This window comes from Dipodomys ordii, unplaced genomic scaffold (genome assembly GCF_000151885.1).
Source record: "Dipodomys ordii isolate 6190 unplaced genomic scaffold, Dord_2.0 Scaffold93, whole genome shotgun sequence".
NCBI classification, from domain to species: Eukaryota; Metazoa; Chordata; class Mammalia; order Rodentia; family Heteromyidae; genus Dipodomys; species Dipodomys ordii.
The window spans coordinates 1,012,075-1,031,374 of NW_012267309.1; positions in this window are offsets into that span (position 1 = coordinate 1,012,075).

The window sequence follows — 19,300 nt, forward strand, 5'->3', positions numbered from 1 at the left end:
ACCCTCCACGGCGGCGCCACTACCAGTCCGCGTTCTTCCCCGCACGGCCGCAGCCGCCGCCCGGGCGCCCGCGCGGTCTTGCGCCAGGCGGGAGGGTTGCGCAATGGTCTGCCGGGTGAACCCGAGCGCGACGAGCCTGGGGAGGAGCCCGGGGCCCCCAACTCGGTGGCCTGTCCTCGCCCTCGGGCTCCATGGCGCCACACTACCCCCCTCCCCACACACACACCCCGGGGCGACCCCCAGAGCGCTTGCCCTGGCGCTTTGTGTCTCGTGTCCGAGCTACCTGTTGCCACACGAGCTCCAGGCTGCGGCGAGGCGGGTGTGGCCGGGATCTCGGCGTCCTTGCCTCCACGCATTCCCGGGGAGGGGGGGACCCCCTGCCACGAGGGGGTGGGCCGGAGAGGAACGCAAGGGTGGCGTGCTGCGGTGGGGAGAGGCCGGGGCCGCCTCGCGCGATGTCAGCCGGGCTGGACACGGCCCTGCGCCTTCCTCCGGAAAGCCGCGACAGCCTGGAGAGGCGGGGAGGGGACCGCGCCACGCACTGACACCTTCCCCCGCATACAATCAGGGTGAAGATGACTGCAAAGTTGTTGCTTAACACGACTGGGAAACGAGGTCCGTTTACCACCCCTCCCCCCCGCCCTCTCCCTATCCTCCCCGACCACGTGGTGAGGTGGTCGCTGCGAGGGCTTCCTTCCTCGGAGGAGGTGAGGGTCCCCGTGCACCCCGCTAAATTTGAGAGGATCGTGCGCAGGGTGATCGTGAGCAAGTAACTCTTCGTGTTATTTCTGCACCAAACGGAAGGCAATTACATCCCCCTCCCTCTTCCCCTCCCCCCATCCCGTTACCCATCTAAGTGAAGAAATGAGAGATCAGAAAACTGGCTGCAAATCTTAAAAGCCATCTGGGTTGAGAGGGTAAAGGAGCGTGGCATGTCCTCCAACTCGCCCCACCTCGAGTTTACAGATAAATAAAGGTGCAGTGCCAGCCTTGGCTAAGATTGCCATATTACTGACAGTGACGCACAGACTTGTCCAAATAGGGAATGTGGCAGCCAGTGGCCAGGACCATCTTGAACCAGCCCGCCCTCCCCCAACTTTGCTTGGGCTGTGTGGAGGTGGATCGGAGTGCTTCCTGAATTTACACTTTTACGTATTCATTTTTTAAAATGCAAACGGCCGGAGTAGTGCAAACGTGTAGTTGTCATCATGAGTGTCCACTATCAGAGAATACTACCTGTTTATCTCTCCCACCCCTACATTACACAGATTATGTAAGCACACAGGAAGTAATGGTTTAAAAGTATTACCTATCAACTGAGTGCTTGGAAAGCCTTAAAGGGCAATGTTGTGGCTCAGAAAACACTCTTGTTTGAAATCTGGTACAGTACACCTTCACCAACAATTACACAAAGATACACAATTATGGGCTTTCATATCTTTCTCACACTTTCACCCATTCCCAAGTGCAGACCAACTCTTGATTACACATTTATTCCAAACAGTTGATGAAATCCTGATTTAGTTACGATTTTCCACTTTTCTCCCATTACTGATACTTCCTTTCCCCGAAACCCTCACAGTGCCTAGTTATAGTTTTGAAAACCTCTCAGATGAAATAAAAACCATCTCTATCATTCAGTTGTCTTTCCCAGCCCCCCCTTCCCCCGCGGCAGTTATGCAGCTAGTATCTTCCCCTCCTCCCATCATGAGCTGGCCACATTGCTGTGTATTTTGAATAATATCATAGGATTTCAAAACTGTTGTTGAGTAAGTACAGAAAGACAACTGAACATATATGATCAGTTTAATGGCAAGAGCCACCCGAGGCAATGGGAGTGGAGGAATGCTCTGACCCAGGACATGTGTTCTTTATGCTGGATTGTGAAACCTGATGCCCCTTGAATTCCCTGGAGTGTTTTAGATTGTGCTTCACTTTTTATGGCCTTGGAGTTCAGAAGTGTAAAAGATGCTTGTGATACCAGCTTAAAAAATGACTCTTGAGCTCCTCCTGGTGATTAGGGAACAGCTAAACAGCTAAAAGGAAGGAGCTGTCCCCAGGACCCAGAGTGAGCAAGTCAGAGTCAGCAAGTATTTTCAGCTTAACCAGAATAAATGGAGCATTAAACCCAAGATATCTGAGTCAAATTAACCAGAATGGAAGGACTTCGATATCCTGATTGTGTTCTTGATTGTAGAGGATGGCTAGGGCTAGGACCTCAGGAGGAGAAAGAAGGGGTTCTCAGGTCAAATCATGCTTTGTTTTTGGTGGTCCTGAGGATGGGTGCCAAGGCTTGCTTGTTGTATGCCAGGAAAGTTATCTACCAGTTACATCTCCAGATTGAAATCAACACTTTCTTACTGTAGGCTGTCTGTTCCTGACATTGTTGGTGTCAGGGTGGGGGCAGGGACCAGGGAGGAGATGCTGGGACAGAGATCAGAAAACCCCCACCAGAAAATAACCAGTCATATTCAATTTCATTTTTTTTTACACCACCAACACGTCTGATTGAATGAAGATAAGAGCTATAACTTCAGAACAAAATAAATAACACTGGTTCCTCCTTCCTGAGATGGAAAGTTTTCAATTATAACATCCTAAGGAACATCCTAAGTTTTCAATTATAACATCTTCTTTCTTTTGACCCTCCCTCCCTCCCTCCCTCCTTCCCTCCCTCCCTCCCTTCCTTTCTTCCTTCCTTCCTTCCTTCCTTCCTTCCTTCCTTCCTTCCTTCCTTCCTCCTTCCCTCCCTCCCTTTTCTTCCTTCCTTCCTTTCTTTTTCTCTTTTGTGTTTCTGGGATGGAACCTAGGGCCTGGCAATTGCTCAGCCACTAAGCTACAGCCTCAGCCCTGTAACTGGAGGTTTACACTGAACTTCACTGAGCAAGATAGCTTCAAACTAGGTAAGTCATGATAATACAGCAGGTTACAGACACATGAACTGTGTCACAAAAGAGAAAATGTCCCACTAGGGAGATGTTATCCCTCGCTTGTGACAATGCTGGGACACAATTCCAGATGCCAACAGCTCTAATGTTTCAAACATTGGCAATTCATTTTCTTTGATAAAGTATCCTGATTTTCATTGCCAGTCACAATCTATTTAAAAAAAAAAACAAAGTCTTTAGGGCTTCCCAGCAAGAAATTGGAAGATAAAAATGTCAAAATCTTAGAGCAGCTCCACCTGGTCAGTACATATTGGGCTTCTGGATTTCTTTATAGTATAGTTCCCATTGCTAAAAACCCTTTGATGAGCACTGGTATGGCCTGGTGCCCATGGCCAGTATCAGGGCTGTTCTCTTTCCACTGAATTATTTATGGAGTATCTTTGGTAAGTTTGTTAGGTAGGCATCATGAGCAGAAGTTTAGACAATTTCTAGGGAGCCATAGGTCATTGTTTTGTTGTTTTGTTTTCAAGTTAACACTTCACAATGGAGCCAGCATGTTGTCCATCCACATGTGATTTATATTGGTATTTTGGCTTGACCTAATGAGTCATTGAATGTGTGGGCAGAAACTTCCTGGAATGGTATAATGGTCTTTCTTCCTCTCATCCTGCCTATGTCTCCTGTGTAGCTGTCATTGCAGACAGCCACCATGCCCCATTTATTTTGTTGACATAGAGTCTTGCTGACTTTTTGTTCAAGTTGGCATCAACATCTCCACCTCCTGAATAGGTAGGATTATAGGCATGAGCTACCATGTTCTGTACTTACTTATATATTTTTTTAAATTGCTAGTCCTGAGGTTTGAACTCAGGGTCTGGGACTTGTCCTTGAGCTTTTGTGATCAAGGTTAGCACTCTACCATTTGAGCCACGCTCCTCTTCCAGCTTTTCTGGTAGATAATTAGAGATAAGAGTCTCACAGGCTTTCCCGACCAGGCTGGTTTTGAACTGTGATCCTCAGATCTCAACCTCTTAAGTAGCTAGGATGACAGGTGTTAGCTACCAGTGCCCAGCCCTTTTTTGTTTATTTGTTTGTTTATTTTTCAGGATTAAACACAGGCTTTGTTCATGCTTAACAAGTACTCTGTCACTGAGCCACATTCCCAACCCTTTCTCTTACATACTTTGCTTTATTTCTACTCTTCATACTTTATTTTTCAGTAGTACTGGAGTTCAAACTCAAGCCTCATACTTGCTAGAATAGCAATACTGGTGAGCCACACCTCCAGTCCTTCTTTATGCTATTTCCTTCCTTCCTTCCTTCCTTCCTTCCTCTCTCTCTCTCTCTCTCTGGCTCTGTTTCTTTCTCTTTGTGCTGGTACTTGGCTTGAACTCAGGGCCTCTTATGATATATTTTAGCTTTTCACACAGAGCTGGTACTATACCACTTGAGCCACAGCTTCACTTCTAGCTTTTTTCTGGTTAACTAGAGCTAAAAGTCTCACGGGCTTTCCTGTCTGGGCTCGCTCTTCATGACATTTCTAATCATTTATTTCCCTCCTCCATTTCCTCATTGACTTTTCTTGTTTTCTTGCTTTTGATTTACTCCATTCATCTCTTCTTAATATTGGCCTTTCTTCAATCCTTCAGATTTCCAGCATTCTTTTGGATTCTTTGATTATTTATTGCTTCTTCTCTTCTCATGCTGGGATAGGCCCAGCCACAACTAGTTAGGCACGAGTTTCAGAAATTTCTGCTGTGTCTTCAGCCTTTCTTCCTCTAGTACCCAGCTTCTGCCACATGGCTTCATTACAGTGCTAGGTCATATTCTTCAGATGCTCCTTTTATTTTATTAGAAATTGAGTAATAAAATAGGGTCAAAGAACAGTCCCTGTAGAAGAGATGACTTTAAAATATGGGAAGCTAGGGCACTGGCGGCTCATGCCTGTAATCCTAGCTACTCAGGAGGCTGAGAGCTGAGGACTGTTAGACGCCAGCTGGGACAGAGAAACCCCAAGGACTCTTATCTCCAATTAATCATCAAAGAGCCAGAAATGGAGATGTGGCTCAAGTGGTAAAGCACCAGCTTTGAGTGAAAAAAAATCCAACTGAGAGCATGAGGCCCTGACTGCAAGCCTCAGTATACACACACACACACACACACACACACACACACACACACACACACACAAAGAATAAAGAAAAAAGGTATGGGAATGTTTCCTATTACACAGCTCTTGCTCATGCTAAGGAAGGAATGCCATCTTCACACTGACTACGTGATTTCCCTGGACAAAAGTAGCTGGTAGTTTGAATACATTTCAAAGCATTTCCAGAAACTCAGGGAAAAAGCAGAAAGGGCTGACTCTCAAAGAACAGAAAATGTTGCAAGTACACTACCGCAGAAACTGCAGCCTGTCCTTAAATTCAGCCACCACAGATGGCATGCATTGTTGCTCATTCAGATTAAGAGATATGAGAATGAGATAAGAGAATGAGAGTGCCAAAGCAAAGGGTGGGCAGGGAGTAGGAGGAAAACACTGCAACTGGTCAAGAATTTGAAAGCAGCTGAATACATCTATTGCCAAATGTCGGTGATGAAGCAAACCTCAGGGCTGTAACTGGGGTGAAGCGAGCTGCATCTGAGGATATGAAGTAAAAAAGATTGTGAAATGTCTTCTCACAAAAAGTCATTTTACTAAGAAGAAGAGATGACACGTGCACATTGCTACTCAGCTCACATTCAGGAGGTGTAAAGCTTATCTCAACATTTCTGCGAAGTCAGGCACAGAGTGGTTTACTGGAAAGAGGCAGGGCTGCAACTCAGAGGCCTGACTTCTTGTACATTCTGTACCTTAAACTTACCAAGGGGATCACTTTATGTCCTTCATCTGAGCCCTGAGGGTGTGGAGCCAGAGTCTGGGCAGCATTTTTTTTGTTTTTAGCAATAATGTGAGGAATCTTTTTGCAATCCTCACAGGCACCATCAGTGCAGGAAGGGAAAGAGGCAAAGATGGGAAAGCTGCTCCAGACTAATAGTGGTTCATGCACAGCCTTTACTTGGCCTCTGTAACTCATGCAAGGCAGTTGCATTCTTGAAATGCACAACAGCAGATGAATATGCTAGTTGGGTGCTAGTGGCTCAGGCCTGTCATCCTAGCTATTCAAGAAGCTGAGATTGGAGGATCAAAGTTCAAAGTCAACCTGGCAGGAAAGTCCATGAGACTCTCATCTCCAATTCTCCACCAAAAAGCTGAAAGGAGAGCTATGGCTCAAATGGTCAAGTGCTAGTTGAGCAAAAAAGCTCAAGGGCAGGAAGTAATGCTGTGGCTCAAGTGGTAGCCTTGAGAAAAAGAATCTCAGAGACAGCACGTTGGTCCTGAGTTTAAGCCTCAGGACTGGCGCGCGCACACACACACACACACACACACACACACACACACACACACACACAGACAGACACAGACACAGACACAGACACAGACACAGATATTATATTTGGTAGGTACACTAAAAATCCTGGAAATTGGGTGCTTGACCACATTTCTGGTCTCCTGAGAAACTTCCAATTTAATGGGCAGAGCCTGTCAAGTTTGCCAGGAGTGCTCGCCTCTTAGCTGCTGCTGTACAATGTTCAGAGCACACCCATACTTGTGGAGATTTTGCCCGTGTATGCATCATCCAGATGACATCAAAGCAGCCACGTTAGCCATTGCTAAACGTTACAGGTGGTGCAGAATCCAGTAGGTCAACTTTCCTTAACCACTCTCTACCTTAGTGTCCCGCTTAGTGTCCTGCTTTTGGCAATCATTGTTCATGAGATCATGTTGATCTGAGGATACAATTGTCAAGCATAGGAAAATGTCTAATATGTAATGTTAGCATGTGCTATGTGTTCACATTAACCTGGTCAAAAATTAGCCCATAGTAGGAAAACTGGACTTTGGAGTTCCTGGGTACATAGGCAGGACCATTACACTACCAGGTTTCACTCAATTCTACTGAGCAAGTGAATGAGTGTTTATATCTGCAAGCCAGCATCCCAGAAGTGAATGGAGATTAAGGGTATTTTTAAATTCTTTTATTTATTGAGCACCTGCCATGTTCCTAGCATCACTAGACGAGTACAATGAGGAACTGTTCCTGTTCTAGACAGTAAGCTCATTCATTCATTCATTTCATTTCATTCATTTAACACATATTTGTGGACCATTTCCCAGGAGCTAGCAACTAGGAGAAGCCCCTAGAGATTATTAGGAAGCTGAGGGGAGGAGATTAAAATTATAACACAAATCATTCTCACAACTTGGTATCTGTCTCTCAAAGGTCTAGTCTAAATGGGTGCCAGAGGAGTTTGAAGGACAGGACATCCTATTGCAGGGGTACTTCCCAAAGAAGAAATCGTGGTCTTCCTGACAACTGAAGGGAGGTGTGTGTGTGTGTGTGTGTGTGTGTGTGTGTGTGTGTATGCCAGTATTAGGGCTTGAAGTCAGAATTTGGGTGCTGTCCCTTAACTTTCTCAGCTCAAAGTTGGTGCTTTACCACTTGAGCCACACTTCTACTTCTAATTTTTGTTGGGGGAGGGGAAGGTAATTGGAGATAAGAGTCTCACGGACCTCCCTGTCTGGGCTGGCCTTGAACTGTGATCTTCAGATCTCAGCCCCCCTGAATTACTAGAATTGCAGTCATGAGCCACCAGCACCTGGCTGAACTAAATTTTGAAGGGTGAATGATGGTTTCACAGACAAAAACCACCAGTAGAAGGTGTGCCATGTGAGAAGTCTTGCTAGGCAAACAGCAGGAAAGGTCTCAAAATAGGAAGGGATAGGAGATCCTTGGCACAGGTTGAAACTTCCTAAATAAAGATCTAGGAACATAACAAATCAAAGACAAACTGGATAAATGGGATCATACTAAATTGCAGAGCTGCTGCATGGCAAAGGATATAGCTAGCAAGATTAACTAGAAAGCCCACAGATTGGGAGAAGATCTTCACTAGCCATAGAAGAGAGAAAGGGTCTCATATCAAAAATGTACTTAGAGCTCAAATAATTAACCCCCCCCAAAACAAATCCTCAAAGAAGCAACCACCCCATTAATGGGTTAAAGAATTGAAAAGAGACTTCTATGGAGAGGAAATAAGAATAGTCAGTAGACACATGAAGAAATGTTCAACTTCTCTGGCATAAAATAAATGCATATCAAAACAACATTGATATTCTACCTCACCCCAGATAGAATGGCTACTATCAATATAATAACAGATGCTGGCAGGGATGTGGCCAAAAGGGAATGCTACTGCACTGTTGGTGGGAGTGTAAACTTGTTCAACCACTCTGGAAAGCAGTATGGAAGTTCCTAAAAAGACTAAACATAGAGCTTCCCTATAATCCAGCAATCCCAGTCCTGGGCTTTTACCCAAATGATCACAAACAAGACCATACAAAGGTACCAGCACAACTAGATTTATTGCAGTATTATTCACCATAGCTAAGATATGGAACTAACTCAGATGCCTCTCTGCAGATGAATGGATCAAGAAAATGTGATATATATATATACATATATATATATGATATATATATATATATATATGTACACACTCAGTGGAATTCTATGTGTCCATCAGAAAGAATAACATAGCCCCATTCATAAGGAAATGGAAAGACTTGGGAAAAAATCCTATTAAGTGAAATAAGCTAGACTCAAAGAAACATACATTCCATGGTTTCTCTCATTTGAAATATAAATATATATGTATTTTTGGTTGGTTGTAGGGCTTTAACTCTGGGCTTGGGCACTGTCCCTGGGCTCTTCAGCTCAAGGTAAGTACTCTACCGCTTGAGCCACAGCGCCACTTCCAGTTTTCTAGTGGTTTACTGGAGATAAGAGTCTCATGGACTTTCCTGCCCTGGCTGGCTTTGAACCATGATCCTCAGATCTCAGCCTCCTGAGTAGCTAGGATTACAGGCGTGAGCCACCAGTGCCTGGCTCATTTGAAATATTTAGAATATGTCTAGGACAGTCCTAGCAGAGGATCACAATAGCTCAATAGCTATGTATAACATATGACCATATAAAACGATGATAATTGAAATGAACTCCAAGATACGGAATGGAGGTTGTTTTTTTCTTTGTTTTTGTTTTTTAAATGTACAGTGTGCAGTTATTTTTTTCTTTTTCTTTCTTTTTTCCCATTTTGGTTTATTCTTTGTTGTCACTGATTTTGATTTTGGTATCCTGTCTTGTATATATGTTTATCTGATTTGGGAAAGGAAAAGGGAATAACAAAATGATGAGACAAAGGACAAAAGGTGAAACAATGCAACAGCAATACTCATAAGATGCTATGTTGAAAATGAACTTTACAACTTGGGGGGGTGGGAAGTCAGGGGGGAGGTAAAGTGGGAGAAAATGAGTGGGGGGTAGGTAACAATGTTCTACAAGAAATGGTACTCATTGGGCCTGGAAGGTGGCTCAGTGGTAGAGTACTTGCCTTGCATGCATGAGGCCCTGGGTTCGATTCCTCAGCATCACATAAGCAGAAAAAAAGCCAGAAGTGGCGCTGTGGCTCAAATACCTTGAGCTGAAGAGCTCAGGGATAGTGCTCAGGCCCCATGACCAACAAAAAAGAAAGAAAGGAAAGAAAGAAAGAAAGAAAAAAAAAAAGAAAGAAAGAAAGGGTACTCATTATCTTACGTATGTAACTTTAACCCCTCTAACATTATCCTTACAATACAATAAAGAGCAGGGAAGGTTGGGGGTCAGGAGATCTGAGAGAGAGCTTGAAGGGAACCCTGAGTATATACAGTCAGTAGTGGGAGAAGAGGCTGGGCCCACTCACACCTGGAAAACTTGAGGAAGTGGAACCAATGGGGTTTGGGCATTATTCAGATGGCAGGAGTAGAGCTTAGTCCAGGGAGCACATTCTGCAAACATGATAGCTTTTAAAACATGCTTTTGAGTCTGGAGCTGGTGTCTCATACCTGTGAGCCTAGCTACTCATTAGACGGAAATCTGAGGATCGTGGTTTAAAGTTGGCTTGGGTAGGAAAGTCTGTGAGATGTTTCTTTTCAATTTAAATTAGCAAAAAGCTGAAAATGGAGGTGTGCCTCATGTGGTAGAGCATTAGCCTTGTGCAAAAATGCTAAGGGACAGCAAGCAGGCCTGAGTTCAAGCCCCAGTGCCAGCACACCAACACCAAAGTGAAGCAAAGCAAAACCAAATGAAAAACATGGTTTTGAAGCCAAATGTTATATGTTCAATGAGAATGAGTGGTAGGAAGAGGTTTGAGGCCTGAACTCCAGAGCCAGTGACCTCACATAAACGATATGAAGCCTCATTACCACAGAGAAGCACAGTAGTACTTCCCATGTAGTGTGGAGGACCCTTCTACAGTAATAGCAAATATGCCCTGTAGTAGTGCCACAGCCCTCACACCTCGGGGGGGCTTCACAAGTCTTATTAAGGTATGATGGGGAAGTGGAGCTGTGGCTCAAGTGGTAGAGCACTAGCTGAAGAGCTGAGGGACAGCACCGAGGCCCAGAGTTCAAGCCTCATGACTGACAACAAAAAAGGTATGATGGCATTCAACCTCATCTTTGAAGCATTTCACAAAGAGGGGAGAAATGTCTGGGAACACAGCTCTCCCATACTTTGTAATGGCACACCTCTATCCTTTGAGAGGAAAGAATTTTGCCTAAGATATGATCTGATACTGAGATCCATGGCTTCTTCCTGCAGGCAATGTCCTACATGGATGTGATACTTCAAACAGGTTCCTACTTCTGCCCCTGGTGCAGGAAGGTGCCTGGTACAGGAATGACATATCCTTCCAAGGACTCAGACCATACAGCATGTCTACCCCTTCTCTCAGCTTCCAAGGGATCTCCTTCTTGGACTCCCATGGCCAGAGCAGTCCCAGCCTTGGCTACTTGCTACTTGGAAAGACTCTGTCTTGGAAATCTTCAGTACTTTTACCACCAGCAGCTAACATGGGCCCTTCTGGGGTCTGGCTGGCTTCCCTGATGTACCAAGTTGGACCTAACAGGTCCTCTGGTCAACAGGGTACCGCCAATCACTTTGGAACTTAGGCAAATGCAGAGGGCTGAAGATCTGATTTTTCTCAGAGACCACTGAGTTCTATAACATAAATTATGAACCATGCGCTGGTGGCTCATGCCCATAGTCCAAGCTACTCAGGAGACTGAGATCTGAGGATCATGGTTTGAAGCCAGCCCTGCCTAGTGGGAAAGTACATCAGAATTCTTATCTCCAATAAACTCCTCAGAAAAGGCCGATGTGGTGCTGTGGCTCAAGTTGTAGAGAGCTAGCCTTGAGTCAGACAAGCTCAGGGACAGTTCCCAGGCCCTGAGGTCAAGCCCCAGGACTGACACAGAGAAAGGAGGGGAAAAGGAGGGAGGGAGAGAGGGAGGGAGGGAGAGAGAAATTATGAGCAATGAGCATCAGTACTTAGAAGTATGGAGGCACAAACCAATGAGCTGTTTTGGGAGATACTTCACTTAGTCCTAGCATTTCTTTTTCTTGTATTTCCACGTCATCTTTCTTTTCCCCCTCACTTTTCCATTCCAAGATTATACATTCCCATTCTTCACCCAGCAGCTTTGACTCAAGCTCAATTTCTGAGAAACTCGGGCCCAGTCAGTTTCTCTCATTTCTTCCTGAAACTGTAAAAGATGTCCAACACTGCACTATTTTTGAAAATAACTTTCCTGATAACCTGGCTCTCACAAAGAGTAGCAACCAGAACTCAACAACTCATTCAGTCTTGCAGAAAAATTGACGTTCATTTTTTTCTTGTCACGGTATTTGGGAAATTGCTCCTGACATTTAAGAACTTATATATCCCTGAAAATGCTGTTTGTGTTCTTGTCAGGTTTAAAGTCTGCTGTGAAGAGAATTTTATGAAAAGAAGCAGGAGATTTGTTTACAAAGCATTAGTGGCAAAAGGTTAGAGAAAGGTTTTCTAGTATACTTCTAGTATTTTTGGAAAAAGGGTATTATATGCAATATTGTTAACTTTGCTGGAGTATGGATTTATTATTATTATTATTATTGCGAATGGGGCTTGAACTCAGAGCCTGGGTACTATCCTCAGCTTTTTCAATGCTCAATGCTGGCTTTCTACCACTTGAGCCATAATTCTACTCTGGCTTTTTGCTGGTTAATGGGTGATAAGAGTCTCATAAACTTGTCTTCTTAGGCTGGCTTCTAACCACAGTTCTCAGATCTCAGGCTCCTGAGTAGCTAGGATTACAGGCATGAGCCACTGGCATCCAGCTAGAAGTTTTGATGTGATTTAAAAAAAACCCATCTAAATTGAAAAGCATAAAGACAGACTTCCTAATGCTTACAAGATACTTCCTTATAATTTCCCAGATAACTGAAAAAGACATTTAAGTCCAGGAATGGTCTGTAATACTACTATTCAGGATGCTGATATTGAGAGGATCTTTGTCCAAAGCCAGCCCACACAATCCCATCACAACCAATAGGAAGCCAGGAGCAGTGACATAGGCCTGTGGTGGGAAGCTTAAGCAGAAGAACAGAAGTAAAGGTGCTGCCATGGGCAATATTGTGAGACCCTACCTCAAAAATGACCAGTATAGAGGCTGAAAACAGGATCATTGTTCAAAGCCAATGGGCTCATAAATTCACAAGACTCTTATTTCCAATTAGCTAGGAAAAAGCTGGATGTGGAAATGTGGCTTAAATGGTAGAAAACCAGCCTTAAGCAAAAACCCAGTAAGAGTGTAAGGCCCAAATTCAAGTCCTAGGACCATCATATACACTTGCATGCATATACACACACATACACACACACAAAACCAATGATTTCAATACCTAAAGAAGGCATTCATGCTATACTTACTGCTGTCTGACACTCTTGCTCTCAGTTTCCTTTTCTGTGTATTAGGGATGGCAATCTGTCTGCCCCAAGTGGATACATGAATGAGTTACTGTGGTTTGTGTCCAACACCCAAGCTCCATCTTGGAGCTTGAATTCAGGGCCTAGATATGGTCTCCTAGCTCTTTTGTTCAAAGCTAGCTATCTACCACTTGAGCCACAACTCCTCTTCTAACTTTTTGGTAGTCAATTAGACATAAGAGTCTTGTAGACTTTCCTGCTCAGACTGGCTTTGAACTGCGAATCTCAGATCTCAGCCTCTTGCATAGCTAGGATTACAGACCTGAGTCACCAGTGCCTGGCTCATCTATCTAGTCTTTATCTGATTTGGAATCTACAACTGTCATATTTCACAGACTTGCTTAATTGACACCCTTCTAGCCAAAGAGGTGTAGTAAGAAGCTGTAGGTGTCTCCTATTTTCTTTTCTTTATGACTTTAAACTGGGTATAATCCTACAGCATATGACCATGAAATGTATGATGATTTATTTTGTGGTTAACTGTATAGTCTTTTTTTGTTTTTGATGCCAGTTCTGGGGCTTGAACTCTTAGTCACGGTACAATCTCTTAGCTTTTTTTTTTTTTTTTTTAAATCAAGATTGGTGCTCTACTACTTGAATCACTACTAAATTTTAGTTCACAGAGTTATTCCCTGGGATGATTTCAAACCTTAATCCTCAGATCTAAGCTTCCTGAGTAGCTGGGATTACAAGCATGAGCCAATGGTACCTGGCTTTAGTACATACATATACATATACATATATACATACATATGCATATACATGTACATATATAATTTTCCTATTTTTATTTTTTCTCTTTATTACTATTTTTAGTTGTGTAATGCAGTTTTTTAAATTTAATTTTATTGTCAAGGTGATTATAGAGGGGTTACAGTTACACACATAAGGTAGTGAGGACATTTCTTACCAAACATTGTTACCCCCTCCTTTATTTTTCTCCTACTTTCTTTCTCCCCCAATTTCCCCCCCCCCCGCCACATTGTACAGTTAATTTCCAACATATTGTCTCATGAGTTTTGTTGTTGCATTGGTTTTCCCTTTGTCCTTTTTTAAGCTGAATATTTATGTTTTAAATTTTATTTTATTTTTTATTGTTGTTTTTAAAGAAAGTAAATTTATTCAATCGATCCGACCAAATACTAGAACTAATTAAAACAATGTGATGATAAAAAAAGACAAAAGTAGATCAATAGAATAGAATGAAAATTCTAGACACAGACTGGTGTATAAGCATAAAACCATTTTTGACAAATATCATCATGAAGTCATAGAACAGATTGGCTAGAGTTAATGCAGGAAACAGAAGCTGCTGTGGAATTTTGGACGAAAGCAATTTCGTATAGCACCTTTGCCATGCTCACCTTAGTGGACTGTCTCATGATCACATTCTCAGTGGGAACTCCTGGGATGACTGGGCACAAGCAGAACTGTCCCATAGGGAGCCAGGCATGAGATTCCACAAGTGGCCTTTGACACTGTTTGCAAAACAAGAAGACAGTTGCAGTAGCAATCTTGTTCAAGACTGAGCCATAGGTGTCCCGAGCTGTGGCCTGAGACTGGGAAGTCACATGAGGAGGCTGTCTCTATGGCCATTGCTCCTCTATCCCCAGAAAGATGGCAATGCATGTCACAGCTCAGGTGATAGAAAGCCCTCACAATTTTTAAGTTCCAAAAGCCACAAGAGAACGGCTTGCCTCTGTCTTCCAAAAATCTCTTAGGATTGCTTCTAGATGATGAGACTTCATGTACTTCCAGAACCCGAGGTTCAGGGGAGTCTGGGGCATGTCTCTAGTATTCCAGTGCCCTCAAACAGATATCAGCACAGAGGCTGGGAGACCCAGTGGAAAGCGTCTCCTACCAATGGAAAAATACAGCATCCTGTCAGGCTCACCAGCCAGTCCTTCATCTTGGTCCTAATAGAACAACATTTGCATGTGTTTAGAGATTTGAGTGTCAAGATGATACTGCCCAGAGGTCTGGGATCCTTTTCTCTTCACCAGATAAAGAATTGTAAGACAGGAAAAGCGGAAGTAGAGACAACACTTATTTGAAAGTAAGAGTATGGCTTCAGGGGAAATGAGTACGGCATCTTGGCTACTAATGAGTTCATATAAACCCCCAACTGGGAAGGCCACCATATGATATGAAATCCTGTCCATCTGCTTCTCGGCAAGGAGGAGGAGAATGAAAGAGAGACCACAAATAGGACCAGAAATCTGTAGACCATTGTAGCACTACATTGTAGGGTTTCCCTTTTATATCTTTTTTGAGTGAGTCATAGCTATTTTGATGTCTGGTTGGATGGCGTCCACTTCACCCCAAGGGAAGGGGCACCTGTCCCCTGCTCAGGTCTGCTCCAGGATCATCAGGAGTATTTTTGTTAACTTGATTTTAAATTGTTATTATAAAGATGGTAGACTGAAGGATTACAGTCATGTAAAGAGTACACTTCTTTTTGGACAATGTTACCTCCTCTTCCTTTGCTCTCTCCTAGTTTTTCCTTCCTATCCTTCACTCACAAGTTATATAGTTCATTTTCAACATAGTGTCTAGCAAGTACCACTGCTGCATTTGTTCACCCTTTGCCCCTCCATTCCCATGTCTCCCTTAACCCTCCCAAAGACAGATAAATAAAAAAAGACAAAAAGAAAAGAAAACAAAAACAGCAATGAAGAAAAAGCCTCTCATTTCCATTTGCTGGAGTTCATTTCGATAAGTATTATTTTATATGATCAGATGCACATAGGTTTTGTGCCTTTGTGTTCCTCTCCTAAGAATATCTTCCTTTGGTCTCCCTGTATGGGAATGGTTAGATTCCTGCACAATTTATTTTGTCCCAGTGTATTTTAGGTCTAGCTTCTGCATATGAGAAAAAATATGTGCTGTTTGTTTCTCTGAGTTTGGCTTACTTCATTTAACATGATTTCTTCTAGGCCCAGCTATTTCCTTGCAAATGACATAATATTATTCTTTCTAATGGCTGTGCAAAATTCCATTGTGTATAGGTACTACATTTTTTTTTGACCCACTTGTCAATTGTAGGGCATCTAAGGGATTTTACTTTTATTGAGAATGCTATCTTCAGGGCTGGGAATGTGGCTTAGTGGTAGAGTGCTTGCCTAGCATGCATGAAGCCCTGGGTTGAATTCCTAACTACGACATACACAGAAAAATCTGGAAGTGGTGCTGTGACTCAAGTGGTAGGGTGCTAGCTTTGAGCAAAAGATCAGGGACAGTGCTCAGGCCCTGAGTTCAAGCCACAGGACTGGAAAAAAACAAACAAAGGAGTTCTCTCTGTGTCTTCCAGGATCTTAAAGAAGAGGAAGAGAGGTTGTCTTTACCAGGCTACTGTTTCTTCCTATCTGCCTAGTCTTTGCCTTTCTGACTCTCTCAAAAACTATCCATGAAAGTACCAAACCCCATCTTCAGTCTTGGGCTGAAGATATAATTTCTGAAGTATAGAAAGTATAAAAGAAAAAAAGGTATGCATTTAAGAAAGTAAAAAAAGCATAGCAGCTTTTGTGTAATAAAGTTGTTAAAGTTAAAAGACAAAAAGTTGGTGGGGAGATGTTTATAATTTGTATCCTAGGCAAAGGGTTAACATACCTTGCATATCAAATGTTAACACTTTCTTGGGAATATGTTAATAAATCCATAAAGATTAAGACCCAGAGCCAACTGAAAACTTGGCAAAAGATATGAATTCATGATAACTTGATCAAGTTCAAGGGCCTTTGAAGCCCAGGGAAACATCACTAACTTCATTAATGATGCAAGTCAGAATCTGGAAGCTAGAGGCTCACGTCTATAATCCTAGCTACTCAAGAGGCTGAGATCTGAGGATCATGGTTCAAAGCCAGCTGGAACAGGAAAGTCCATGAGACTCTTACCTTCATTTAATCAGCAAAAAGCCAGAAGTGGAGCCATGGCTCAAGTAGTAAAGTGCCAACCTTGAGTGAAAAAGCTAAGAGACAGTGCCCAGGATATGAGTGCAAGCCCCAATACTGGTATGCACACATGCATGTGCACACACACATGGGTGCATGTGTGCATGCACACACACACACACACACACACACAATGAAAATGAGATCATTTTTACCTAACCAATTGGCAGTGAGGATAAATAATAATAATATCCAAAGAGTGTTAAGGAGACCAAGCTCAAATAAACAGCATCTTCTGTAAGTGAGCTTTGGCAATATGCATTAACTGTTTAATAATCCCTCCCTCTTTACCTCCTGTACACTTCTGAAACATTGTCCCCAGAACTAGTTCTCTCTAATTCACAAGTGTACAAGGACATCTACCAGATGTTCATTCTGGTATTGTTTGAGAGAGGAAAACTCGTGAGCCTCTTCAGTATGAGTCAGTGACTCATTTGTCTCCATGTAATAAAGGGCTAGCAACTAGTTAAAAGAAACAACTCTATTTCCATGATTGCCCATGATAACTGTATACAGCACTGAAAGGAGAGCAACAGCACCGTATTTTTCTTTTAAAAAATTTAAAATTGTTATAAAGGTGATGTGCAGAGGGGTTACAGTTACATTAGTCGGGTAATGAGTACATTTCTTTTTGGACAATATCACTCCTTCCTTTGCTCTCTCTCAATTTTCCCCTCTCATATCCCTCCATTTTCAACATAGCCTCTACCACGTACCACTGCTGCATTTTTTCATCCTTTATCCCTCCTTTTCTGTGTCCCCTATTTCTTTTTGTACTAGTACTGGGGCTTGAACTCAAGTCTTCATGCTCTTGCTTAGCTCTTTTGCTCCAGGTTGGCATTATACCACTTGAGCCATAACTCTATTTTCTGGGTAATTGGAGATAAGAATCTTTTAGATTTGTTTGCTCAGGCTGGTTTTGAGCCATGCTCTTCAAATCTTAGCCTTCTGAGTAGCTGGGATTACAGGCATAAGACACTGGCATCTGGCTAGTTCCAATTTTAAAGGCAACATTGCTACTGTGCATACATAAAATCTGGAGGGATTCACACTCATTGTTTGAAGAGGCCCTGGAGGTCACTGAGGAAGAGTTAGAATATTCTTCTTGCAGGCTAAAAATGACTTGAAAAATTATATATATCAGTTGGATACCAGTGTCTCATGCCTGTATTCCTAGCTACTAAGGAGGCTACGTTTCTGAGGATTATGGTTCACAGACAGAAAAGTCCATGAGATTATTATCTCCAATTAGCCAACAAAAAGCCAGAAATGGAGCTTTGACTCAAGCAGTTGAGCCGAAGAAAGCCTTGAGCAAAGAAACTAAGGGATATTGCGCATGTCTTGAGTTTAATACCCAGTACTGGCACATGCATGTACATGTGTGCACACACACAGATATATACTTCACACAAAGATTTGTATTTTTTAAAGTGTAAGATGCATTATACTCACAAACTGGCATGTTGAATTGGAACTCCTTTGTACAAATACTTAAAGATAACAATAATAATGATGATGATGTAAGAAACTGAAAATCAGTACCCTACAAGTCAGCTGCCAAAGAGCCCAGCAGCATTGAGGTGGCAGGTCCAATTATAGCCAAAAAGAGCCTGTGCATGGATGGCAGAGCCTGAACTCCGTCTGTAATATCTCAAGATTCAATAGAAGAGTTTACATTGTTTCCTGAGGATGTATTTCCTAATTGCAGCTTCTGAGCTGAGGAAAGGCTTGACATTTGAAGCTTGGTCTTTCTGTATAGGACCAGCTGGGCTAGATGAGGGCTGGTTAACCTCACTGACACAGATTTGTCTGGAAGCCAGGCATTGTCCAGGTAACCTGAGACAATGGCTGTGACAAACAAAATACCTTCAGTGCAGCCTCTGGCACTTACTGTTTGTCTTAGGACCTAACCTGTTGTTTTCTGTTGCTAACACTTAGCTACCTTATCTTAGCTGGTTGCTACAAGATGTTGTAATAGGCCTATTGCTATAATTTCCTGAGTTCTATTCTAGATGTTACATTGCTTAAAAGGTTCTTTAAAATTTTGCACTTGAATTTCCCATTCTCAATCCAGTGTTACTTGGTTCTTTCTTTCTTCCTTTCCTTTCCTTCCCTTCCCTTTCCTCCCTCCCTCCTTCCCTCTTCCTTCCTTCCTTCCTTCCTTCCTTCCTTCCTTCCTTTCTCTCTCTCCTTCCTCCCTTCCTCCTTTCCTCCCTCCCTTCCTTCCGTCTTTCTTTCTTTCTTTCTTCCTTTCTTTCTCCCTTTCTTTCTTTCTCTCCTTCCTTCCTCCCTTCCTCCTTTCCTCCCTCTCTCCCTTCCTCCCTTCCTCCTCCTTTCCTCCTTCCTTCCTTCCTTCTTTCCTTCCTTCCTTCCTTATTTCCTTTCTTTCTCTCTTTCTTTCTTTCTCTCTCTCTCTTTCTTCCTTCCTTCCTTCCTTCCTTCCTTCCTTTCTTTCTTTCTTTCTTCCTTTCTTTCTTTCTTTCTTTCTTTCTTTCTTTCTTTCTTTCTTTCTTT